Source organism: Lissotriton helveticus, chromosome 2_2 (genome assembly GCF_964261635.1).
Source record: "Lissotriton helveticus chromosome 2_2, aLisHel1.1, whole genome shotgun sequence".
In the NCBI taxonomy this organism is placed as follows: Eukaryota; Metazoa; Chordata; class Amphibia; order Caudata; family Salamandridae; genus Lissotriton; species Lissotriton helveticus.
In genome coordinates this window covers 9,846,218-9,873,904 of record NC_136060.1, presented here as the reverse complement: position 1 = coordinate 9,873,904, position 27,687 = coordinate 9,846,218, and positions in this window count along the sequence as shown.

Genomic DNA, 27,687 nt, shown 5'->3' with positions numbered 1-27,687 from the left:
CACACAAGTGTACATCAAAGTCATACAATGTACATGCTGTATTACAATGACCTGTTATCTATCAAAGGTTAACGACATGCACAGTGGTCAGCCTAAAGATAAAAAGTACAAAACAATATCACAATACGTTCAAGTACTGTACTTCAACATAATTTAAGGTATTCGAAAAACTAGGGAAAGGAAGCTGCCCTGTATACTCGCAAACAGGATATGGTTTCAGTGAACAGAAACCACTTCAAAAATATGAAAAGGCAGGAAATGCGCGAACGTAGCGCTCAACCATAAGTGCAAGTTTTTGCAGCCTTCGGTGTACTGTTCAAAGATAGCTAAATAAAAAACAGTGCATTTACTGCCATCTTTAATAGGAAGCAATGTGTGCTCAAGTCCAAACAGAAGGTGTCACATTTCCACTAATTAACACTATTAGCATTGTAAATGCTAAAGTTAGAATATTCCACAAGTTAAAATAAAAAAAAAACTTTGTCATTTACAATAATAATCCCTCAAACTTTACTAATGCGAGCCCTATTGCATTGCATATGCTTGTTTATTTTCGGAGTCCATTCCGACTAATAAATTGTGCAGGCGCGCAAGCAGGTTCTTACATGCATACGAAACACGCAGACATATATCTTCTCCTACACAATCTGAAATTCATTCTCCCAATGAAACACACTGTCATTTTCATTCATTCTCTCACTCATACCCAAACACACTGTCACGCAAATGCATTCTCTGTCCGATGCAGGCGATTTCTGTCAGACTCATATACCAGCATGCACACACTTTTAGACATTCATGCAAATCCACGCCTCTGCGCACACATGCTGCTTCTCGTATACCAAAACTTATGCAAACACGTGCACACACAATTTTAAAGACTGCTTCAGTGGCACACTAACTCGTACACTTCCACACACAATCAGTGTACATCATACTCACCCACACATTTCCTCTTGTGCACCTGCTCATATTCTCACACTAACACTGATCCTTACAAACATCGAATTATTTTACACATATACACTTTTACACAGTCTCAATGTCAGTAGGCAATTGTATCAGTTTAAGTATTGGTGAGGATGTGGCGTTAGAGCCAGGGTTGCTGACTTTACAACTGGGTCTCGGTGTCGGCTCAACATCCCTTGATTCTGGACTAATCATCAGTCTCCCAGTGCCTGCAAAGTGACCCTGTGTAAAGTAACTGGTGCTCATGTAAAGCGCTCCTATACCTTCAGGTCGAGTTTGCGCTATATAAAAACTGAAAGCATGAATACATTTATAAATCGGCGGTTGAGCAGCAACATATCTCTATATTTTAAATATATGTTGTTATTGCTCTAAACATAGGCGAGATTAAATGGTCTACTGGTAATTAAGTTTGCTACTGGGCCATAATTTGGACTAACACTGCGCAGATCAGACGTAATATGTGTTCTTCTTTTCACTTCAACCGGTTTTCTGGTTCTTGATGCTGTTTATCAACGAAGCACATTTTGCGCACCTGGGCTGTTTTTCAGCATATTTTAGGACACCTCCGAGAGTTTCGCAGACTTTAGAAATGCATTTCTGGCTGGGTAGGCTCGGCAGAGGGTCCTGTAAAGAGCATTGCTGGTGTGTTGCCTTAATCGCCGGCATTCCGAGAGTGGAATTCTCTCTTTTTGCAGTTGCAAACAGTGGGCCCGATTCACAGAACTAACTTAAGGCAAAATCCTAAACTTACTACCATTTTGGTATTCACAGAAGGCACTTACTCATTTTGGTATTCACAGAAGGCACTTACTCGTTTCGGTATTCACAGAAGTTAGGAGTCTTAACTTTAGGACTCCTAAATGCCTTCTGTGAATACCGAAAGTCTTAAAGTTAGGATTTTTCTCAATTTAGTAGTAGTAAAGTTAGGACTCCTAACTTTAGGACTCCTAAATGCCTTCTGTGAATACCGAAAGTCTTAAAATTAGGATTTTTCTCAATTTAGTAGTAGTAAAGTTAGGACTCCTAACTTTCAGACTCCTAAATGCCTTCTGTCAATTCCGAAATTCTTAAAATTAGGATTTTTCTGAACTTTACTAATACTAAACTGAGAAAAATCCTAATTTTAAGACTTTCGGTATTCACAGAAGGCATTTAAGAATCCTAAAGTTAGGGGTCCTAACTTTACTACTACTAAACTGAGAAAAATCCTAATTTTAAGACTTTCGGTATTCACCGAAGGCATTTAGGAGTCTGAAAGTTAGGAGTCCTAACTTTACTACTACTAATTTGAGAAAAATCCTAATTTTAAGACTTTCGGTATTCACAGAAGGCATTTAGGAGTCCTAAAGTTAGGAGTCCTAACTTTACTACTACTAAATTGAGAAAAATCCTAACTTTAAGACTTTCGGTATTCACAGAAGGCATTTAGGAGTCCTAAAGTTAGCACTCCTAACTTCTGTGAATACCGAAATGAGTAAGTGCCTTCTGTGAATACCAAAATGAGTATGTGCCGTCTGTGAATACCAAAATGGTAGTAAGTTTAGGATTTTGTCTTAAGTTAGTTCTGTGAATCGGGCCCAGTGTTCTGTTTGTAGCACTTTATGTCCCTAATAGGCTGTTGGGGGGCATTACGTGCTACAAGTTCATCTGAAAACAAATGCCCTGAAGAATTACCCCACAGAAGGCATATGTTTTGCATCCCATCATTGCTAGAGTTCCTATGAAAATGGAGAAATCACCTGTTTTTAACGGAGTGGTGACTTGTGTGTGGCTGAGCGTGTATGAATGTGTGTGTGTGTGCGTGTGTATGCATTGTGTCTGTTCTTTGAGTTTGGTGGTTTGTGGCCATTAATCTACAGTGCCTTGTGCGGTCATTGTTTTGTCATGGGCTAATAGGTCGTTTAATTATGGTTTTGTGAGAAAGTCACAAAAACAACAGAACCCGGTCTCTAAGGCGAAGAGTAAAGAGTCAAGTGTCTCAACTGCTTTCGTTTCTACTTGACGTGGTGTATACATCACCTCATATTTTCTTATTTCTTTTTTCTAAAGCAAAAAAAAACAACTTTTCTATTTTTGATTATATACAACACTCTCTTGCCTTTTATTTTAAAACTCTTTTTCCCACTGACAGCTCTCCAGAAAGGGAAATTGGTGACTGATTAGCACATTTCTCAAGCTACTCAGTACCCCAATCAGCTTCCCAGTAAGCAAAATACGCCCTCTTTTTGCGAAAAAAAATTGTGAGAAGACAAAGTGACCCATCAAGGGCGAACCACCAAAGGGGTAACTGGCAGGTACTCACCAGATAAGCCCTCTGTTCTCATCATCGGGTGTCACTTTATCTCAAAAATAACAAAAAGTGTCAAAAAAGTGTCCAAAGAAATTGACTGAATAGGTGCAGTGGAGTGACAAATAGGAACACTCTCTAATAGTGATGACAAGATGTTAAAATTGACAGGCACACTTTTCACACGATAACTTTATTATTCACTAGGGGTGAACTGCCAAATTAAAAATGTGTATAGGTTGCTATCCATGCATACCCCCAAACCCCGGATAGATTGTTCGCGCGTGTTCGGGATGCGTGCTCGCCACAGTGCAGTACGACAATAATGTTATGTCTCACTCACCACTTTCAAATGTCACCAGCCGCCACAGTATTACATTGCTGTCAGCAATCCAACGTTTGCTAAGAGATCAAAAAAGAATCCTTATATTTAGTACACAACTTTCGTTCTGATATCATACCAAACGCAATATTTGCTGCTGTGGTTATAGTAGCCCTTTCATATTTTGATGAACTTCAGACAATGCATATCTTCATGTTTTTCCAACATCCCAATTTGCACAACTGTGCATGAATTATGGAACCCTTACCCAACATAGTCACTATCAAAAGGGAAAATGAACTGTGCCATCAAATGCGAAGAATTGACCCCATCATAATTCACTGAGATGTGGGCAAACTACTAATATTCATTGAATGTGCACAAGAGTTAATATAAATATTTGCAGCGTCAATATTTGCCAGCATTTGAAAAATAATGTTTTTCCTCACTTTGTACATATACGAATTGCATATTATAATACATTTTGTTTGCAGGTATGACTTCAAAGTTAATTGAATCCACATTTTTTTCTATTCACATATAAATTCATTGTTTGGCATTAGATATGAATAGGAGAAATAATAATAAGTTTTCTCTTATTATTAGCAAACGGTCGAAATGCCGTAAGACCACTCGCACATTGCAGAAAATCATGACCAGTGAAACTCTTTGATCCCTTCACTAGAACTAACATTTTCAATATTTTCTTTCATGGACGAATTTACCTATACTTTTTGAAACCATTTTCTATGAATTATGTACAACCAGAACAGCGGCATATAATATCACTACTTAAATAAATATGTATTATTTATCAATTCACAGGTGAAATACAGAAAAAAATGTATTCTTCCAAAATTTGAATTGAAAAAAGGTCACTTGTCTAGAATGCTGAACATGTGCAATACGATTTTTTTTTGCTGTTTACAGTTTTTTAGTAATAAATGTATGTTATAATAAAATATTTCAAATAAACACTGCATTATTAATGCACCTTGTACTTGCCCTAGGGCAGTGAAGGCATAAATGCTTCATTTAAATTCTGCACTCTTCCTACAATGCATACTGTGTTTCTAATAGTTATTGGTGTCAAGACTTGCAGGAAGTTTATTGTTTCCATTTCCACTGTTGTGATGAAAGCTGAGGTGGCACCTGCAGTATTTAATGTTTAGAAACAGAAAGCGGTTAATTTCTCTTTTACATTTCTAATAAATAATGTATTGCACAACAAAGTACAAGAAAAAAGTAAAAGAAAAACAAGTAAGGAAAAGAAAATGTACACTGACGAATTCAAGACTAAATGAGCGGAATTCCTACTCCCAGCAAACCTTGCATTGTAGGTGGCACAAGTAAAACGACATATACGTCTGAAAATAAATTATAAAGGTAGGGTGGGTGAAACAATTCATTCAAATCCTAGGCCACCTAAATCTGAGGAAGTCCAGGTTTGTGACATTGTGTGGTTCGCAGAACTTTAAAACAATCTATAAATAAAATAAGTAAATGCAATACATATATTTGTATATGGTTACTAAAGTGCCACAGAGCTGCTCCATTACGCTGTGGTTGATAAACTTTAAATGAGGGAGGATAGTCTGATAGTGATATGAGTTTGATCAGAAGGGACATTTAAAGCTTCAGAGCGGAAAAAAAGCATTATAGCAGAAATTTGAGGAGAAAGTAAGTTTCGTTGTGAGGCTTTGAGGGATAAACAGGCCAGGCAAGCCGGGTCGAGGCTGCGCAGGTAAAATCAATGTCAAACAAAATGTTCTTCTGGCAAAAAATCAACACGTAAGGCAACACCACCGGCCAGTGTCGTGACTCACAAGTGGTCCACAGACTGCCACTAGGCAGCACATGGCCAAAGTCACCCTCAGTCAGGGTCCCCGAAGAGGGGAGTGTAGGAGGCAGTCATCAAATGGGGGTGTGACCACCACTCAGGAAGTTCACCCTCAGGAATGTGGAGTAGAAGTGGACTGAGGGCAATAGTCGGTCACTCAAAAGGGTTCCACAATGGTCTTTCTGGCACCATTCCGTTCTGCAAAGCACAGGGGGGGAGTCACGCAGTCTCTTGACCCCCCCCAAATCGTTCTCGGAAGTGTTCCTCCAGCCCTGTCAATCCCTCTCAATACTACCTGGCAACAGGCTGTCATCAGGGGCAAGGTAAGAAGAGGGCAGTTGGTCTGCCATGCTGAAGGCCATAAAGGGAACAATTGATGAATGAAGAATGAATCAGAGGAGCCTCTCAGAAGAAGGAGGCTGCTCGCCAGGTACAAGTCGATCAAAGTGACATCCAGGCAATCCGGGCACAATGTCTGGTGTGTGTTGATGCAAGTCGCACCAGCCTGTTCCGGTCACACAACAAAGAGTTGCAAATTCTGCATCTCCTGGGAAGGACGCACAAAGTCTGATGCACATTGATTGGGTCGCACCAGACCATTGCCATCACACACACACAGGTGCAAGTTTAGCAATGCCTCATGAGGTAGAATGAGGCACTACTAAGCATACACCCCCACCTCTGAGTTCTGCAACCCGTTAGAATCGGACACCACATGCAATGTGCATGCAGTCAGCGTGTTGCATGAGAGAGATGCTGCATGATCGACAAAGCAGGCCATGCTGGAACCATCAACCGGTGGATCTGCTCACCACCAACAAGACACACACCTTAGATGCAGGCAATACTTCTAGGGCTCTGCACAAGGCAATCCAGTCTCCAGGGACAATTCTTAGTTCTGCGCTCTACCAATTGGGATCCAGCAGACGATTTGGGCACTTAAGAGGGCACCACTCTCCGGGTGTCATAAGTAGATAGTCTGGGTCCCTCATAGGAGATTTTTGATGTCCCTGAGACCTCCAAAAGAACAGAGGCAAGCCAACAAGCCCTTGGAGAGCACACTTCATGTGCCACACAGCAGCAAGCCCAGTCAGCCCAGGCAGGACAATATTCAGGAAGGGCACACGTTCCCTTTCAAAGGCAGTAATTCACCTTGTGCACAACAGATTCCTCTGGCAGTGTGCACCACATAGTTCAAGGTTCTCATTCCCACTTCCCCACAAGTGTATCTCTGCCTTGCTGAAGTGTGGCACCATTAGTTATACTGTATTGGGATTTTGAAGTGGGGGTGGTTCAAAAGGTCTCAATCTGAACCACAAATGTCTCCGCTAAATTTCAGTCCTGTCTGACATGAGGCCATGAAATGCAGATTTTAATCTTTAGTGAGGCCATGATCTGGTTCCGGAGATGTGTCAAAACCTCATCCTCCACTCTACCAGCCAAGCCCACAAATGGCCGAGGTCTGTCATTCCAGTTGCACACCCAATGTTTTATAGCTGTCACTGGGGACGGCCCAGATGTGCTCCCCCAGGCTCTAGTGTGTGGACTGGATCCAGACAAAAAGGCACACAAAGAGTTTTGGAGCAGAGAAATGCCCACTTTGTAGAAGTGGCATTTCTCCGCTAATCATGACAAAACCACCTTTATCACTAGACAGGGTTCCCCATGTTAGCCTGTGGGAAGAGCAAATCTCATGCGTAGTGACAACACTGATGGGATTTACCCACTACATGGGCAGGGAACACACATGTGTAGCTGCCCTGCCATACACCTACCACTCTCTTTACCCTTTAAGATGTGCCCTTGGTGTGCTCTAATGGTAATGAAAGGTCCTCTCAGGATGGCTAGTGATTTAGAAAGACCAGCCTGAGCTGAAGCGCCATTGGGCACACACAGACCTGCAATGGCAAGCTGCAAACATGTTTAGAAACACCATAGGTGCAACAACAGCCTCCCCCTCCCCACTCTTACCTGTAGCTGTCGCAGAGCAGTGGCTGCAGGAATCGCCAGCACCTCCCTCTTCCATTCACCCACTGCAGTCGGCAAATGTAGGGGCTGCCACGGGGAACATACGGCCTACCTACGCCACTGACCGTAGGGAAGGAAAAACCACATGGTGGTTCGTCCCTACCCGGGTAGCGAACACGCATGTGTATCTACCTGGCCACTTACCTAGCCCGAGTTCCACTACTCAGTACTTAGCCTAGGTCTGCTGTGGGGTAGTGAAAAGCCCCCTCAGGGTAGGCTAATTAGAGAGAAAGGCCAACATGCGCATGATACATGTTTGACAGGCTGTTCCGGTGCTGCGTCCCATTACAAGTGGTAGTAATAACAAATTGAGAGAGAGGGAAAAGGACACTCTTGGTCCCCCTGTTAAATCTTGTAAAACAACAAAAAAGTGTCGTGAGAGAAGTGTGTAAGCACTAGACACAGAGAAGAAATCTCCCTGAAGAAGTCACAGTGGAAATCAGCGGGTTTTTTTTTAGGAAGCCCTCACTCACCACCCTGGGTGGTGACATGCTTCATCATCGGGCCCACCAGGAGAAGCCAAATGCCTCCCTGGTGTGCTACAACGCCAGATTACTGCGGAGCAGGTTCTTTGTGGCAAAAGTGTCAAAAAGAAATGTGAATTAAAAATGTCAGAAACTGTTCCATACGGAATTTTTTTTATTCAATGGTCAGTTTGACATAAGTAAAATATGTGTGGGAAACTTACCAGTCTCCTGTGGGGACGCCAGGTGCAAAACGGGTGGCAGGCGTTGCGGGCGGTGTGCCTTTGTCGCTTTCCCCACCCTCCCGAGACCCATGGGGTGTGGATCTTGTGCATTACAAACAGTACAGGGACCTCAAATTGAAGGTTTCCCATCACTTTTGTTTGGTTTTTGCACTTTATTTTACACACTTGTTTTTAACTTTCACGTCCTCTGGTAAGGGTGGGCCTTAGCGCGCCCATACCGCCGAGGTACACCACCTGACGGTCCTGATGAAAGCCCAGTAAATGACACATAGACGGGCAGAAACATGTTGACCCCACTTTAAGTTGAAACAACCGAGTCATTAACTGGTAAGTTTCCCACACATATTTTACTTATGTCAAACTGACCATTGAATAAAAAAAAATTCCGTATGGTACAGTTTCTGACATTTTTAATTCACATTTCTTTTTGACACTTTTGCCACAAAGAACCTGTTCCGCAGTAATCTGGCGTTGTAGTACACCAGGGAGGCATTCGGCTTCTCGTGGTGGGCCCGATGATGAAGCATGTCACCACCCAGGGTGGTGAGTGAGGGCTTCCTAAAAAAAAAAACGGTGATTTCCACTGTGGCTTCTTCAGGGAGATTTCTTCTCTGTGTCTAGTGCTTACACACTTCTCTCACGACACCCTTTTGTTGTTTTACAAGCGTCCCATTACAAGCCAGTGCATTATTCTACCTGGTCATGTGGTATACTTTTTTACAGGGCACTGACAGGTACGACACCAAAACCTATCAAGTAAGCACCCTATCCTGGCATGTGTAGGAAGGGCATGCACATTTTCCCACTGCAGTACAGTAGGAAAGTACCCTGAGTCCTAAGGTCATATAAAGAGAGTTGCCCAAAACCAGGAGAAAACAGATAAAGGTTTAGGGACATTCCTCTAAGTAGTGCCATATCAAACAACAAGTATTAACTACTGTATACTTTATGCCCAGCCGTGCCCAAGAGACACGTCATGTTTGGAGAATCAATTGGTGTTATGGCCAGAGAACTCAATACATAGTTGTTCTTCTGCACTAAATATTTTAGTGCAATCATACCTTGGAATTAGAGGCAGGGGATAGTCATGATTTAGGGCAGGGCATAATATTGTCAGATTTGGCACTTTACTCAAGTGATTATCCCTTAATATTTAAAAATATTATATGGGTCTATTTGGGCCTGCCCTTAGTTTCCAGAGTTGACCAGGATAATTGGCTGGGTAGTTACCTATCCGGTCGCTACAAGTCGATCACAACCTTTAGGCAATAATGACTTGCTTTATCTTTAAAACAGTGTGCCAGTTTGTTTTGTGGAAGCTGGAGAGTACTGGGTGGAGTGAGCCCACTACCTTAGAAGATTAATATTGTAAAATAGGAGCACAAAAAAAACATTTTCAAAAGATCAGATTTTTTTGACCAAGTAAAAGTAACTGCTTTACAAAGAAGTTTGGTAAACGTTCAAATTGTCTGAGTAAATGTATGAATGCATCTCTTACAAAAGATGGCCAAGCCTAAAAAACTTTGCACAGCGTTTACTAAACTAGATAAAGGCCAATAGGTTATTTCTGAAACTGCTGCAGACCTAATACTAAGATTACACAGGGCTAACCCCTGTATGACCAAAATCACTTTAAACTGAGGTGCTTCAATGAAATCAAAGCCTATTTTTCATGGTGCTTCCAAAACATACCAAAGAAATCAAGTGTGTATGATAATGTAGCAGCCCTGAAGACAATAGATATGCAACAACTACCTTCACCTATTTAGGAATATGTTTCTTGAGCACAGATATCTGTAGAGATTATGGAAATCTAATGTTGATATAGTTTCTTGAGGATCTTGAATCTAAAACTCTTTAAATAATCCTATTGAGTCCGTTTGGTAGCATGTTTTTCACAGGACTACTAAACCAGCAACTGACGACTGCATAGTATTCACTACTCAAGTTCAAACTGACCAATTTTCTTCCATCGAAAAGGCAGCTCCTTTCATTGTCAGAGAATCCAGTTTTAATCCAACATTGATTTCTCTAACTGTGAAGCAATTCTTCTTACTGACCGCGTTTTACAAAGTCTCAACATTTTTTACAATACATACATATTCTTGGAACAAATCTTTATTATTTTTCTTCTTTTGAGATAGTATTTTTCACAATACCCAATTGCACTTTCGAAACAATGAACAACATATAGTAACAGTTATATGAGTTCTGCACATTTGGTAGAAGGATTAACAAACTGTGTAAGTATATTTTTTAGTTCATGTCATTGAAAAACAAGAGTAGTACATTTCTCGCCAGGCCAATTGTTTTAGTCTATCAACTCATTAAAGGTGGTTAAATACTGACAGTGGCCAGATTTATATGTTGGCGGAGGGGAAACTCTTGCACAAAAGCGAAGGAATTTCCTCCATAACAACGCAGTGGTCTGCTCATATCATTTTGATGCAGGTAGATGTTAAGTTTGGCCACAGCGGTGATTAGTCCGTCAAGGCTGTGGTCAAATTTCTCCAGTGAGTAAGGGCCATCTGAGAATTGGCTAAATGTCCTTCTGCTCAATTAGGACATATAGCTGCTTTTTTTACAGTCCCTCACTGCCAGGCAACCCCTTGCATTGAAGGACAGTAGAAAAAGAATGAATGCCCCCTTCACAACTGGAGATGACCCATATGGCAAGGGCGTCTTTATCTTTTTTATTTTCCAAAAGAAAATCCTGTTTTTGGATTAAAAAAAACTGTTTGGTGTAAGGTTTCATCATATTGACGAAATACTGTGCAAAATAGCAACATACATTGATAGAGACCACTGCAATTGCAGTTCTTGCCAATGCTTTCTAAATGACCACCAGTTTGACGGTTATTCATGAATCTGGAGGGGATTCTCTCAACCAGGGCAACAGAGTAATTTACTCTTTTGTCCTTGCAGAGCTGTGGCTATCTACCAGAAACAAATACATTGAACCCTTAATCTTAATGGCTATGTTTCACATTCAGCAATGCACCATCTAAGGAAAAAACTTGCAACTGATGCATTGGCTCACAGAAAGTAGAAAAAATAAATAGCAATGTACCATTACTGTTGTTAGACTTGACCCTCTCTGCAGGGCTACCCCCAAACATTTTGTCCTCACCTCTGCTGTTTTGCTGAATTCATTTTTGTTGGGCTTGGGCTTGTGCTCTCTCCTTTAAACAGATTAAGATATGCTTACAACCAGTTGGCACCTTTAATTCACATATACGTCCCTAGTAAAATGGTATCACATGTACAGTGGGCATGTAAATTAAATTTACTAGCAGGCCTGCACACATAACATAAGTAGCCTTTAAACATATTTCAGGCCTGCCATCGCAGCCTGTATGCAGTATTAGGCTGCCAATTCCAATGGCAAAATAAACCCCTTGACAAGAAAAAGAAGTCGGTGGTGCACAGCTAGTTAATGTTACTTTTGCAAATGGTTGTGCAGAGTTATGGGTGCTCCCAAGGGTGGTGTCTTCCGTCAGACACCCAAGAATCATAGAGTAGGTAGTGTAAATAAACCCCTTGCCATGTCTAAAACTCCCTTTTCATTACATATGTCGTCCCTAATGTAGGCCCTAAACAGCCTAAATATTAAGGCCCAGATCTCTGTACTGGGGTGAATGTATGACATTGTTCTGCATTTCGTCCATTAATTGTTCTTTTTGCATTTGTCACCCCGAGTGGGACATGTATGCCCAGACGTGGGCCCTGTGCTCTCCATGCCACTGGAGTCAAGCTAGTCTGGCTGATAAGGGGTTAAACCCCGAAACCGGCCCTAGGATGCTTGTTTCCAGTCCAGGGAGGACCTGGCCTGGCAGTTTGGGCTGGACTGTTCCCATCGGGAGCAGGGTCAAGACTGATTTGCATATGGCTGGGTTCAAACTGGAATGGCAATGGGAACAAAAAACGATGCATTTAGGCCCAGATCTCTGTACTGGAGTGAATGTATGACTTTTTCTGGATTCTGTCCAGCAATTGTTCTTTTTGCACCAAACAGCCTCTAGGGCAGGTTACAATGTATTTAAAATGTTGGACAGATACTTGTATGTTTTTCATGTCCTGGCAGTAAAAAAGCCCCAAATTAATTTCCCGTACTGTGAGGCCTACATGGCACTGTGGCGGTCATACATGCCCTTAGGCACCGCTTAGTGACCGCCACATGGCACCTTTACAAATGCCAAAAAGTGCATTTGTAAAAGAATTTGCAAATTACCACCAACTACAAGTTGGTGGTAATTTGTGATTTCTTAAGGTGAAATCGCCAAAAATTAAATGTTTCTTACATAGCATTTAAGGAATCGCAATTTGCGATTCCTTGAATGCTTTCGCAAAATTAAGGAATCGCAAAATTTGCGATTCCTTAATTTTTGAATCATACATAGCATTTTGAGAATTTTTAGTCGCAAACGCTGCTTTTTTGCGAATCGCAGCGTTTGCGACTAAAAAATCCCTTGATACATCTGCCCCCTAGTGCCTTCAGCCTGTTTGCTGAGTCACATGAATAGGTGTAGTTGGCCTTTGTGTATTTCTCCCAGACAGCCACAAACTAGAGGGACTGGGTGTTGGTAGGATGGGCCGTCCAAGCAAGATGGGGAGGGGGGAAGAGCTGTGCACAGCTCTATTTGCACTTTAAAGACCCGGCATTAGCTCTAACACAAAGAACTTCACACTAGCCTATTGTGCCCCCATAGAGGATAAGACTATAGCAGGGCAGCAGGAAATTTCAGACACTTCTACAGGGGTATAACTCTAGAAGTTTCTTCCACTTCAAAGCTGGTATCAGGTATGAAACTAGGACCCTCAGACCCATTCTTCAGTACGCTCCTGGACCTGTGGATATTATAGAAGAAGGACTGCTCTGCTGTCAGAGGACTGCCTGAGGCTTGCCCTGCTGTCTGAGAAGGGAGACCGGACATCCTCCCTTCTTTCAAGCATACCTGAATGACTCTAGTCGGTCAACTGACTGACCTACTGTTCTGAGGTACAGGGACATAAGAAGCTCCAAGGCCTCCCTGCAAGTGGACCTGCCTGGACCTTCAACTGGACCTAACTCAGCCCTGATGACATCTGCTAGAGTGAGTTCCTGATGCACAAGTTTGTCTTCCAGCTCCTGGGCCCTTGGCTGGCGTTAGAGAGAACTTCTCCTGGCCTAAATGAAGGTTCCACTGAAACCGGCATGAAGCTTTCGAGAGCCCTGTAAAGCCTCGCTGCACAGCTGTAAGCTTCATTGGAAGGTGATGCAAAGACCCACAGAGCCTCCCCACACATCTGCCAGCCTCATAGTAATTGAGGCAGAGCGACACAGCTTTGTCATAAAGTTGCCAGCTTCATCACATCCAACTGAGAATGAAACAAAGCGTTGTCGCAAAGCTCATTGGAACCAATGCAGAGTGACTCACAGCCTCACTGCATAGCTTCATTGTTAGATGTGGGGGTCCCGAGTTGGCAGAGGTAGATACCTTTGTCCAAATAGGGACCCTTGCGTCTAGTCAGGGAAAGGGGATACATTCCTAAAATAACCCCTGCTCACCCTCTTGGTAGCTTGTCATGAGCAGACAGGCTTATCTCAGAGACAGTGTGTAAATCATTTGTGAACACATACAGTAACCCAGTGACAACACTACAGATGGACACCACACACGTTGTAGCATAAAAATAAGTATTTTTATATAGACTTAACACAAGACCACCAACGGCAAAAATCCACAATGCTGTACTTCAAAAATGGTAGAATTAACTTAGTTCTCTTAGGATGTAAAATGCGATACTTTGAGTTCAATGTACCTTTGGATGCGTAAAGCTATACAACAAAAGTGTTGCAGGGAAGGTGATGCGTCGATTCCTTACACGCAAGAACAGTGATGCATCGGGTCCCTACTAATGCGTAGGGGATGCGTCGGTTCTTCTCGGCATGGGGAGGTGATGCTTCAGTTTTCTTACTGCGCTTCTGTGGCAATGCGATCAGCAGCGCCGTGATGCAATGAAGATCTGGTGCAAATGAAACAAAATGGTGTCTTCTTCTTGATGCAACATAATGCGCGCGCGCCGATGGCCGTGCAGCGACTCAACGATTCTTTTGAGCCACAACAAGACCTGCGACACAACACCCTTCTTCAGCGATGTGACGACAGCGGCTGTGGCAGTGACACGCTTCTCCGATGATGCGGCGGCGTCTGATGCAACGTCGATCCTCTTCTCTGGTGATGCGAGGCGATTCTCCATTGCAAAGCGGCAACACCCTTCTTCAGCGATGTGATGACTGCGGCGGTGACATGCTTCTTTTATGTGAGTCGCGCTACCAGCTCCTTGCGACATGCAGTACCTCAGAAGCACCAACACAACAGCAGGCACTTCAAAAGAACCCTTTGGGAGCTGCAGGGTGAAGCCTGTTGTCCCTGAAACTTCAGCAGGAGGCAAGCTCTACCTCTAACCCTTGGAGATCCTTCACAAGTTGAATGAAAGTAGCACCAAGTCCTTTATCCTTTCTTTGGCAGTCAGGCAACCACTGCAGGCCAGTCCCCCAAACAGCACTCAGCTTATGGATAGTCTCCTCCTCAGTTGCTCTGGTTCCTCTCCTCAGCAAAGATTCTTCTTTCTAGTGGGATATTGTTGCCTATTTGCTGTGTCTTTGCAGAGTAGGTACTGGTGAGTGTAGCTGTCTCTTGTATGCGAATTGTATATTTTTTCAATATATAGATATTTGTGATACCTCATTTGTGTGGGTGGGCCAAAGGCCTGTGACTAGGATGACCCCAAAACAGTTGAATTCTCTGTGCTTAATTTGTCAATCCTAAATGCTACAATTTCTTAAAAATAAATTTTTGGCCTGTTCTGCTTTGGCCCACCCACACAAGTGAGGTATCATTTTACTTGGGGGAACAAGGGGAACGCTGGGTGGTAGGACATTTGTGCCGGCACGGAGATCCCACGCAAAAAAGTTTGGAAAAGTGATTTTTTTACCTAAATTTAAGGTTTGCAAGGAATTCTGGGTAGGAAAACATTGGGGGACCCATGCATGCCATACCTCCCTGGACTCCCCTGGGTGTCTAGTTTTCAGAACTTTTTGGGTTTGGTAGTTTCACAAGTTTGCCGCCGAGCCCCGGGCCAAAAACTCAGGTGCCCCCCCCAAAAAGAAGGTAATTTTGCTATAGGTTATTTTAAATTCTCCACTGTACGATTTGGCCCTTTTCCTGTTGCAGCCACTATGCCTACCCACGCAAGTGAGGTACCATTTTTTTCAGGAGACCTGGGGGAACGCGTGGTGGGTGGAAATTTGTTGATCCACACAGATTCCAGAACTTTCCACCACAGAAATGTGAGGAAATGCGTTTTATTTGTCAATGTTTTAGGTTTGGAAGGGATTCTGGGAAACAGAACCTGGTGGGAGGCAGTCGTGTCACCCCATCCTGAATTCCCCTGGGTGTCTAGTTTTTAAAAATGTATAGGTTTGCTAGGTTTCCCTAGGTGCTGGCAGAGCTAGGGTTCAAAAACAAAAGGTAGGCACTTTGCCAAAAAAGGGCCTGTTTTCACTGCGAAATTGCGGTGCGAACACGTTGCGTTTTGCGCTGTTTCCTGTCGCAGGCACTAGGCAGACCCAGGCAAGTGAGATACAATTTTTTTCGGGAGACCTGGGGAAACACGGGGTGCTTGATCCACGCAGATTCCAGAACTTTCCATCACAGAAATGTGAGAAAAATGCGTTGTTTTTGACACTTTTTGAGATTTGCAAGGGATTCCGGGTAACAGAACATGGTGGGAGGCAGTTGAGTCACCCCATCCTGAATTCCCCTGGGTGTCTAGTTTTCAGAAATGTATAGGTTTGCTAGGTTTCCCTAGGTGCTGGCAGAGCTAGGGTTCAAAAACTACAGGTGGGCACTTAGCCAAAAAAGGGCCAGTATTGACTGCGAAATTGAGGTGCGACCACGTTGCATTTTGTGCCGTTTCCTGTTGAAGGCACTAGGCAGACCCAGGCAAGTGAGGTACCATTTTTATCGGGAGACCTGGGGGAACGCTGGTTGGGTGAAAATGTGTTGATCCACGCAGATTCCACAACTTTACACCACAGTAATGTGAGGAAAATGTGTTTTTTTGTCAATATTTTAGCTTTGCAAGGGATTCTGGGTAGCAGAACCTGGTGGGAGGCAGTTGAGTCACCCCATCCTGAATTCCCCTGGGTGTCTACTTTTCAAAAATGTATAGGTTTGCTAGGTTTCCATAGGTGCCGGCAGAGCTAGGGTTCAAAAACGAAAGGTAGGCACTTTGCTAAAAAAGGGCCCGTTTTCATTGCGAACACGTTGCGTTTTGCGCTGTTTCCTGTCGCAGGCACTAGGCAGACCCAGGCAAGTGAGGTAGCATTTTTCTCGGGAGACCTGGGGGAACGCTGGGTGGGTGAACATTTGTTGATCCACGCAGATTCCACAACTTTACACCACAGAAATGTGAGGAAAATGTGTTTTTTTGTCAATTTTTTAGCTTTGCAAGGGATTCTGGGTAACAGAACCTGGTGGGAGGCAGTTGAGTCACCCCATCCTGAATTCCCCTGGGTATCTACTTTTCAAAAATGTATAGGTTTGCTAGGTTTCCATAGGTGCCGGCAGAGCTAGGGTTCAAAAACTACAGGTAGGCACTTAGCCAAAAAAGGGCCGGTATTGACTGCGAAATTGAGGTGCGACCACGTTGCGTTTTGCGCCGTTTCCTGTCGAAGGCACTAGGCAGACCCAGGCAAGTGAGGTACCATTTTTTTCGGGAGACCTTGGGAAACACGGGGTGGGTGGAAATTTGTTGATCCACACAGATTCCAGAACTTTCCACCACAGAAATGTGAGGAAAATGCGTTGTTTTTGACACTTTTTTAGATTTGCAAGGGATTCTGGGTAACAGAACATGGTGGGAGGCAGTTGAGTCACCCCATCCTGAATTCCCCTGGGTGTCTAGTTTTCAGAAATGTATAGGTTGGCTAGGTTTCCCTAGGTGCCGGCAGAGCGAGGCTTCAAAAACGAAAGGTAGTATGACTATATGAACATAGGAAATCCAAAAATGGCTAGTATATATGGGATCCCTAAAGTCCACAAGAACGAACATGATCCGCCCCTTCGTCCGATAGTCACCACCATTGGTAGTGTGACAGAACCCATCTCGAAGTACATAGATGCTATTTTGCGTCCCCACATAGATAAAATCCTGGGACACATTAAAGATACCAGACATGTAATCACCCAGTTTGAAGACACTACGTTCAATGCCCACCGTCAATGGATGGTGACACTGGACGTAGAGAGCCTGTACTCTAACATTCCTTGCGAAGGGGCTATGGAAGCCACTAAGTGGTTCATTGAGTCCTTTAATATCGACTGCAATATGTCATTCATCTTAGATTGTCTCCAAATTATTTTGGAAAACAACATTTTTGAATTTGCAGGACAACTCTATAAACAAACCAGAGGAGTCAGCATGGGCGCCTCGTGTGCACCTACAATCGCTAACATTTATGTGGCATTATTTGAGGAAAAATTTATTTTTAATGAGGTGGCACCTTTTTTTGAATCGATTTTTTATTGGTCACGTTTTATTGATGACATTATTTTCATTTGGGATGACAATGAAGATGTTTTGCAAGACTTCATATCTTGGCTTAATGTCTGTGATCCCAATTTAAAATTCACAGAGAAAATAAGTAACTCAGAAATCGAGTTCCTAGATCTAAACATTAAACATTTTGAAGGAAAGCTAATCATGGACCTTTTTACCAAACCCACAGCCCGCAACACACTCCTTCATTACAGTAGTTTCCACCCCCCGTCACAGAAAGATAGCATTCCCTTCAGTCAATTTCTCAGACTGAGGAGGAATTGTACGAGATTAATTGATTATGACGAGAGGGCTACTGTAATGAAGGAGAAGTTTTTAGAACGCGGTTATCCACATAGATTGATACGTGATTCGTATAAGAGAGCTAGGTATTATGATCGCCAGCATCTCCTTACAGGCACTAACGACAAACGGGATGCCAGTTTGGTATTTGTAACACGGCACTCCATGTTGAATAATCAGATCCAACAAATCCTATATTCTAACTGGCATATCCTTAATGTTAACAAAAGTGGCAAGGAGATTATGAACAAACCTCTTTTTGCCTATAAGAAAAATAAAAAACATTAAGGATATAGTTGTCAGATCCAGGATGTCAACTATGAAGGCCAAGAGTCAAAGAAATATTGTCACTGGGGCTCCAGTGACAGGAAATCATAGATGTGGAATCTGTAAAATGTGTCCACAAGCAATTGAAACTACAGAATTCACTTTCAACAAAATAACTATTCCCTTGTTGCATATGACAAATTGTAAAACCACTAACATTGTCTATCTATTAGTTTGTCCATGCAACAAGGGATATGTTGGTGAATCCTCACGCTCCGTATGTACGAGAATTACTGAACATAAATCAGCAATTCGTACGCGAAAGATGAATGCCCCTTTAGTGTCACACTACCTAGACAAGGGTCACAAACCTGAAGAAATTCAGTGGGTAGTCTTAGAAAAAATTGTGGCCAAGTCAGGTATCAACATAGACAAAATTCGTCGAAAACGGGAAGTTTTTGGGATATTCACTCTGGACACTTTTAAATCGGGCCTGAATTCCGAAATTCCTTGGCAGCAAGCAATCTTATAATCATAGTATCTGGGTATGATCTTATACATAGACATGTACTTATAACAAACTAGTGTCACTGTGTTGATTGTTTGGTCATCTGGTGCTATGTTTATGGTGATTAACATCATTTACCGCATGAAATATTGATGACCATGTCTATCACCAGCTAAACGTTTGTAATCATGTTAACATTCTTAAAGAACCTCCAAAACAGTCCGTGTCCTAATCATGGTATAAGATACCATCTGTTTGCGAAAGTTCTTTTTTCTTTCATTTTTATGTAGTAAAAAAACCAATGTATATGGAGACGATTTAGTTCGTCATTTATATTCATTGTTTATTTGGAAGCTTAGATTACTATGTATTAATACAAAAACGGATCACAGCATATGTAAATAAAAATGCTGTAGAGATAGCTGTGTCTACACAATTTATTTAATGTTTTGAATATAATTAACATCTAATTTCTGAAACTATTTACCTATTATATATGCCGTGGTTAAACTACTGTCCCAGACTATGAGTCAGTCCGCTACTTACATTTATCATTTATAATCTACACTTATAAGAACCGGACGATTGGGTGTGTAATTAATAATTTAGTCTGTTAATTCGCTATATATACAATCTTGAACTAAAAATTATTGTAACCCGTGTGACCATCAGAAACGATGAACGGAAGTCTTTTCTCCGCTGCCTCTGCAGTGTTGACATTTTCAACCAAGACCCATATGGAGTCTGTCCTCCATATCGACCTAACTCTTGCGAGTCTAGGCCAGGCCAGTTTACGTCATCAAGTCGCGCTATGGCAATTGGCAGCAGCTGTCAAGCATTAAGTGGTAGGTTATGAGGGCGCGCTAACGTATATAAAGTTAGAAATCTCACAAGTCGTTTAGATCGCTGCCATTGGAAGGAACAAACGAGCAGAACCCCCGTCTTGGAGCACGTTATCCCAGGAACGAAGGTATGTTTTAAATCCGAGTAAAACATCTCTGGTTGGATAGTATTATCGTTTCAGAGTAGGGATATATATTGACTCAATCCTCTCCACTCTATGTTCGTGTTGCAGGAAGCCTGACCTACATGAACTCTTACCCGGCGTATCTATCCATATTATCACGCCAAGGTAATTGCAGTAAAAGATGCGACCACAAAGGCTATTTATACTATTATCTCGTTTGGTACAATAGTGTTTTCTTATCTTGTAGATTATTTACACAACAAAGAAATAGATGACGGCACTTCGCAGTTCCGTTGGAATTCGACTAGAAAAATATCAAATGATTTGAACATTATAAATAACAATCGTCAGAATTACGAGGTAGGAATCCCTAAAAAAGTTTCTCTGGGAAATTATTTAGTGTAATGTTTGCGTCACTATAGCCGCACTTATGATGGACTATTACATGTTCTGTTTGTACCCATTTTTTTATTTAAAAAAAAGTCATTGTACATACCCGCACATTTTTTGCGCGACTATCGCTCTGTCACAACTGTGCATATTTTGGGTCGAAATACATCGTCAGTGTAGGCTTTTGGTCCGCAAAAACTAACTACCGAAAGATAACTATTAGATTGTAACACTTTAAATTTTGCAGATTGGTTTTGAATAGACCTCAACTGACAAAGATAGGGGCCTTGCGACATATAAATAGTATCTCTCTTGTTTCCAACAATACAGAGTCAGGCAACTTCAACAAAGGTTTCATGAAAACTTTTTTTAACACAACTGGACTTAACCCCTTGAGCTACACACGAGATCAAGTGCGCTAAAGGGCATTTACTTGAACTTATCAGGTATATTCTTATTTCAGGCCATTATTTTTCATAGCACTGTACAATGAATACTTAGTGTCATAATAAGACCATATGTCTGTTTTTCAGCATGGTATAATTGATGCCATTAAAATATAGCTGCCCACTTAGGAACCAAATATTCTGTGTTGATTCCACAAAGCCACTTTCTTAATGTAAGTAATAATGGTTGCTTCGTTTTTCTTTAGCAATGGAAGTTATATGTTGATATAATTAATACTCTATTTATATCTAGAGCCACCTTTTTCTTTGTTTCCTTTTTTAACTTTTCTCTCAAACGTGGAACTGTTGGTTATTGAACCCTTTAGAAATGTAGATGTATTATATTTAGAAGTGAAGTAAAAATGTAAGGAAATATATCAGGTAGAGGTAAATAATACAATGTATGGTAAAAAGTTGATAACTAAAGTTAGTCAAATATAAATTAGAATAAAAAGGTTATCTGGCTGCTTAAATCGAATAATTAGATGGTTTTGTACAATTGATATTGAGTGGTTGCACTGAAATACAAATACTGTGTATATATATGCATCTATACATGAAAAGTTATAGACCCTTTAATACCTATAAGGTTTAGATCATGAATTGTTGAAATAGATCTTCATGTATGTGTTTTTCACTTATATATATTTTCTGTTTTTGTTCTGTTTGTTTAGGTTTTATCACATTTTTTGTATATATGTAATGTACGAATGACGGTCACCTGACGAAGGCCTTTTGGCCGAAACGTGCGTAGTTCCATTCAACCGCATTGCCTTCATCAAATCTTCCAACGACTGGTTATATCGTATATCACCTCCCTTATCTTGTTTTTGATATTGTGTTTATGTAGTTTTTTTGCTTACACTGATTGTCTTTGCACTGTTCTATTTGTAATAACCCTTCTTTACAGAACTTGAATGCCATTTATAAAACATACAAATGTTTTTAGTGGAAAAAATGAAATGAATCAGTAAAAAAGTAAAAAAGAAAAGAAAAAAATAAGAAAATATACTATAACTGAAATAAAAAGATCCAAGAATTTTTGATATATCACTGTTTCAGTATATACTTATTTGGATATTGTATAGTATGCATTATTATATGTTGGTCTAGGGTCTATATACACTCACAGAGTTTGCTACACCTCTTCTCTACATAGGTTTGCTAGGTTTCCATAGGTGCCGGCAGAGCTAGGGTTCAAAAACTACAGGTAGGCACTTAGCCAAAAAAGGGCCAGTATTGACTGCGAAATTGAGGTGCGACCACGTTGCGTTTTGCGCCGTTTCCTGTCAAAGGCACTAGGCAGACCAAGGCAAGTGAGGTACCATTTTTCTCAGGAGACCTGGGGGAACGCTGGGTGGGTAAAAATTTGTTGCTGCACGCAGATTCCAGATCTTTCCACCACAGAAATGTGAGGAAAATGCGTTTCTTTTGTCAATTTTTTAGGTTTACAAGGGATTCTGGGTAACAGAACCTGGTGGGAGGCTGTCGAGTCACCCCATCCTGAATTCCTCTGGGTGTCTACTTTTCAAAAATGTTTAGGTTTGCTAGGTTTCCTTAGGTGCCGGCAGAGCTAGGGTGCAAAAACTACAGCTAGGCACTTTGCCAAAAAAGGGTCCATTTTTAACTGCAAAATTGAGGTGTGACCACGTTGTATTTTGCGGCGTTTCCTGTCGCAGGCACAAGGCCGACCCACACAAGTGAGGTACCGTTTTTAACAGGAGACTTAGGGTAATTCAGATTTGTAAATCAACTGTTATTACCTATTAAGTTTTCATGCATTTCTCCCTTTCCAATGAAAGACATTGTGTAAAAAAAAAATCTTTTTGAAAAATGACCAATAATTCTCATGCTAATATGAGTATTCCCAATTTTGAAAATGTACAAATATATACTGTTTCTCAACTCTATAATTTGTACCTAATTCAGAAATAAATAGGTGTCTTTCATACCGATTTTTCCATGTATACATTTTCCAAGAATAAGTGCTCTATACCCAGTAAATAATAAAATACCATTGAAAATTGCTGCTCAGTTTTTGGCTCTAGGTTCGTCGGGTTCTTGGTGAAACTACAAGTCCTATATATCCCCACAAACAGGAAGGTCACACGGATGTAACAGTATATTGCTTTCAAAGAGCAGTCAAAATTACAAGAAGTTATAGGTGAAAACGTTGAGACAAAAGGCTGTTTTTTTCAACTAATTTTCAATTATTCCAATATTTAAATGTTAGTTTCTATAAAGAAGCCTTCATGGATTTAGACAAATGACCCCTTTCTGAATTCAGAATTTTGTCTACTTTTCGAAAATGTATAGCTTTCCAGGATCCATTATTGCTTTCAAACTCATTTCTACCATTAACTGGAAGGAGGTTGAAAGTTCTAAAAATAGGCAAAATAGGCTATGTCCCAGAAAAATGCATAAACTGTGTGAAAAATGTTGGGTCTCTGACAAAAGACTGTCATTCCCTAAAAGCTGAGAAAATGGAGATTTCAGCCCCACAAACCGTTTTTGATAACATTTGCAGGGAAAAACCCAGAGGCTTTCATTTGCAGCCCGTTTTTCCAATTTTTCTGAAAAAACTAAAATCTCAATGTATTTTGCCTAATTTCTGGGACCCCTCCAAGGGAATCCACAAACCCTGGGCACCTTTAGAATCCACATGATGGTGGAAGAAAAGGACGCAAATTTGGCGTGGATACCTTATGTGGTCAAAAAGTTACAGGGGCCTAAGCATGCACTACCCCAAATCGCCAAAAAAAGGCTTCGCACAGGAGGGGAAAAGGCCTAGCTGTGAAGGGGTTAAGTACATTCCTCTGTGGTCTAATTTTTGTCCTGCGCCCAGCTTCCACTCCCTTGATGTAGGCTTGAATTTCTGACGTGGTCTCAGATGTCGCTTTATACTTTTTGGTGCTATTTTGATCTAAACCTTTACATTTGCATATCTCCATTTGTACTGATTGGATTTTTGTTGTTTTGGTGTCAAATAATTAATTAAAATGCAGTCAAAATTGGTGTGGGATATTTCTTGTTTTACATTTTCACTTTTATTACTGTTTAAGTGCTGTATACATACTTTACACATTGCCTCTAAGCTAAGCCTGACCAGAGGGTTAAAGACAGATTCATTTTGTTGACTTTTTGTGGCTCATCCTGGCAGGAATTGTGACTGTTGCTTGAAAGGGGCTCATCCCTCCACCCTAGCCAACAACACATTTCTCACAATTTTCAATTCATGGAATATAACAGTTGGCACCATACCTAAACAAGTTAGATAGAACAAAAGCTATTTTCATTTGGTCATCAAGTAAGGCAAAAGGAAATGCAATTGACATTGATTAAGGAAATATGAATATTCATGGGATCAACAGAAAATCTCTATGAAGGTGCTGAAGTTATTACAGGTTGTACTAATGGGAATGAATGGGCATGAGACAGATCCTCAGTAATATTCAGATAGAGAGAAATTAACAATCATCCCCTACCAGATAGGACCCCGTCACACACACAAATCCTTTATCGTCTCCACCTAAAGGTCTATGCATATATGTATCACCTGATCAGTGCAGGTGATAAATATGTATGTTTATCTCTACATATTTGAAGCTCTGTGTGGTTTTACAAGTGGAAGAATCAGTCCCGCAAAATAATTCTTCATACTAAGTAGTTTAACATATAACAGCACGATACTGAAAATTCCCATGCAAATTTATCGTTATCAAGTACTGCCCAACTTCTAATCAGGGCCTTGTGGCTCACACTGGACATGGTGCAGCCAAAGGGTTAGTTTCCAGTCAAGTCAAGAAATACATTATTCGGCCACTAGAAGCCATAAAAGCAAACATTTGATACAAAATACTGTAATTAAAAGATCCCACATCTGCAGTTAAAAAAAACAAATCACACAAGTCAATAGGCTAAAAACCAACAGTGCACACTAAGACAGTTAAAAACACATTTTTAAAAGGAGTCACTGAGCATTATAATACAAATAAAATACTGCCAATAAAGTGCATCAGTAATAAAGCATTAACTCAGTCGATAGACTAGGGAGCTAACATAACAGCCACAGGGTGACACATGTAGTTCTCAGAACACATTTTACAGACACAGCCTGACTACTTCTAAAACAAAATTTCTCTTGCTGTCTTGTGGTCCCTGTTAAAAAACTTGCGACCCTTAAGCAAACCATAGGAGAAGAAAGCATTTAAAGATAATGTAGTGCAGGCCTTACTTGAACAAATAGACAATTTTTGAGCAGCTGGAGTTAGAACTTTTTAAGTAATGAAACATAGAAATCACACAAAAAAAATGAAGTGTAGAGTGTCCTGCTCAGCACCTTTGTCACAAGAACAGGGTTTTAGTGATCCAGGTTTCATGTAGCCTTTGGGAACAGCTAATTACTAGGGTACCAGGATTAATCGGAATCTGGTTAACACAAAGCGATGGTATGCTTTAGTGAAAAACACAAATATGGCTGTACCTGTAGACTCAGGCTCAGTGTAACAAACCTTCTCAGAGTGGGTTTAATTAACTCATTACCTTCCCTGAGGCCCTGCCTTTTGGCCAGAAACTGTTGTTTAATGTCTCTAAAGGTTGCCGGGCCTAGGGGCCTAAGATTAGCATACAAATCAGGGGAACCTATCCATTTCATTACTCCCTAATATAATTTTGCCATGTAGGGCCCCCTCATGTGCAATACAATCCATGATGACATGTTGATTTAATGTAGGAGTGGGACAAGGCCAGATTCTCAACAAATGCAGCAATGGAAATCAGGTCTGAAATATACCCCACGCCCAGTTCCTCATGTAGGATGTATGCCGGGGTAGTGGATGGGACGGCAAGAAGTTTGTGCATACATTTATTTTCTGTCCCCTGGATGTCTCTCACATCTTAGTAACCCTAGACGTCAGACCCATACGTGTCCATGGAAATGCATCTGTCTCTGTATACATTAAGCAAGGCAGGGATGTGCTTAGAGCCCAGCCTTTTTGCAAACTCCAATGTTGCCCCAGCTGCTCTGGCCAGAACATTCTTTGTGTGCATTCTTTGCGCAGACCAAGACCCTCTATCGTCGAACAGCACTCCCAGATATGGAAAGTTTGACATTTTTGTCTCTTTGCAAAAAAACTTAAACCTGGCAGCCTTCTAAGAGCCTATCGACGTAGTGTGGGATTTTAAGAAATTGGTGGCTAGGTCAAGTGAGTCCACGAAATCTATAAAACCATTTAAAGGTTTTTGAAGACCCACAGCGGATCTGGCAAATAGGACTGCATCATTTGCGAACAGGAGGGTGGGGATCGTCTTGGATCCAGCCTCCAGGATTTCTTTCCAGTCAGATGATAGGATGTTCCCTAGTTTGTTAATATACAGAGTGAACAAACGGTGGGGCCAAAATGCACCCCTGCCGGATACCTCTCTTCACCACCCAGGATTCGGTCATGCCGCCATCCTCATTAAATCTCACTGCCGCCAATGTGTTATTATGGGTGGCATGTAAGAAGTTATAGAACAAATGGAGGAGTATCACCCGAAGTTGAACTGAAGGTTTTCCAAGGGGAGGGGGGAGGAATAGTTATTCCTTTTGTAAGAAACCCCTCATTTACCACCTAGTGGTGACATGCTTCATCATCGGGGTCCACCCTGGTGGCCTAGCGTCACCAGGGTGTGCTTCAACACCTGTAATACAGTGGAGTAAGTAAGAAGGCCACCAATTCCATATACAGACCCAGATCCTGGAGGGTCAGCACAACTTGGTTCTCTTGACACAAATGCTGACGTCAGGTCCATAAAGTCATATGTAGAATGCCCTTCTTGGCAATTCCCCAATCACCAACTGCGGATTGAGATATTGATCCAGGCTCCCTTTGCCTTGCGTAAATCCGTATTGTATGTCAGATATAACGTTTCAGCCTCTACCGGCCACGGACCGGCACAGACTGCCCACTCTTGGCCTGGTACGTCCCGAGCAGCGGAAAGCCGCAACAAATTTCAAAAGCGCCTCCGGGCTGGGTGGTGCTGGGGTGTCTGGACTTGCCCTTTGGCGTCAACAACGAAGCTCTACCATACAGCGGGATCCCGCAACCAAATTCAAAAGTGCCTCTGGGCGTGGGTGGTGCTGGAACGAACAGACCTGTCCCTCAGCATGAACAATATGGCTCTCCTGCGCAGCGGGAGCCGCAACCAATTTCAAAAGCGCCTCGGGCATCGATGGTGCTGGGGCGAATGGACATGCCCCTTTGCATCAACAGCGTGGCTCTCCCACACAGCGGGAGCCCACAACCAATTTCAAAAGCCCCTACGGGCGCGGTGGTGCTGGGGTGTATGGACCTGCCCCTCGCGTCAACAACGCAGCTCTCCAAAGGGTTAGTGGTCTTGGATTCTAAGAGCAAACAAAACATGACCCACATATTAGCTCCCAGCTTTCAACGAGGAACATAGGGGCATATTTACATGCCCCTATCGCTACCATACCTTCACTTTTTTTGATGATGTGTTGGCGATACGGACTTCACCTTATTTACAAGGCAATGTTAACCCACTTAACCCCTTCGATGCGGCTGACAAAGCCAGCTCGTCATGGGCATTACCTGCGCTACGCGGATGACGAGCAGGCTTTGTCACAAACCGCGCGATTTTTTAATTTCAGCGCACAACGGGAAAACCCGCTAGCGCGGTAGCGGTTAATGTGGTTCAATGCTGCCTTGAAACTAGGGCCCCCTTTCAAACTATACTTAGAAAAAGTTACCAAAGTTTTGATAGAGAGTGCATGCATTATTTATATCTATCTATCTATCTATCTATCTATCTATCTATCTATCTATCTATCTATCTATCTATCTATCTATCTATCTGCACAATCAATGCACTTTCTATCATAATTTTGATAATTATATATATAAATAAAGAAGAGCCCTTTTTTGGAATGGTTCATGGAGATTCATAAAAGAGAGAGAATGTGTGTGCGTGCGTGTGTGTGTGCATCTGTGTGTGTGTGAAAAAACAAGTTTTAAGAAATGTGTTTATGTGTTGCTAATAACTTTGCCGCCGTTTAACGAAC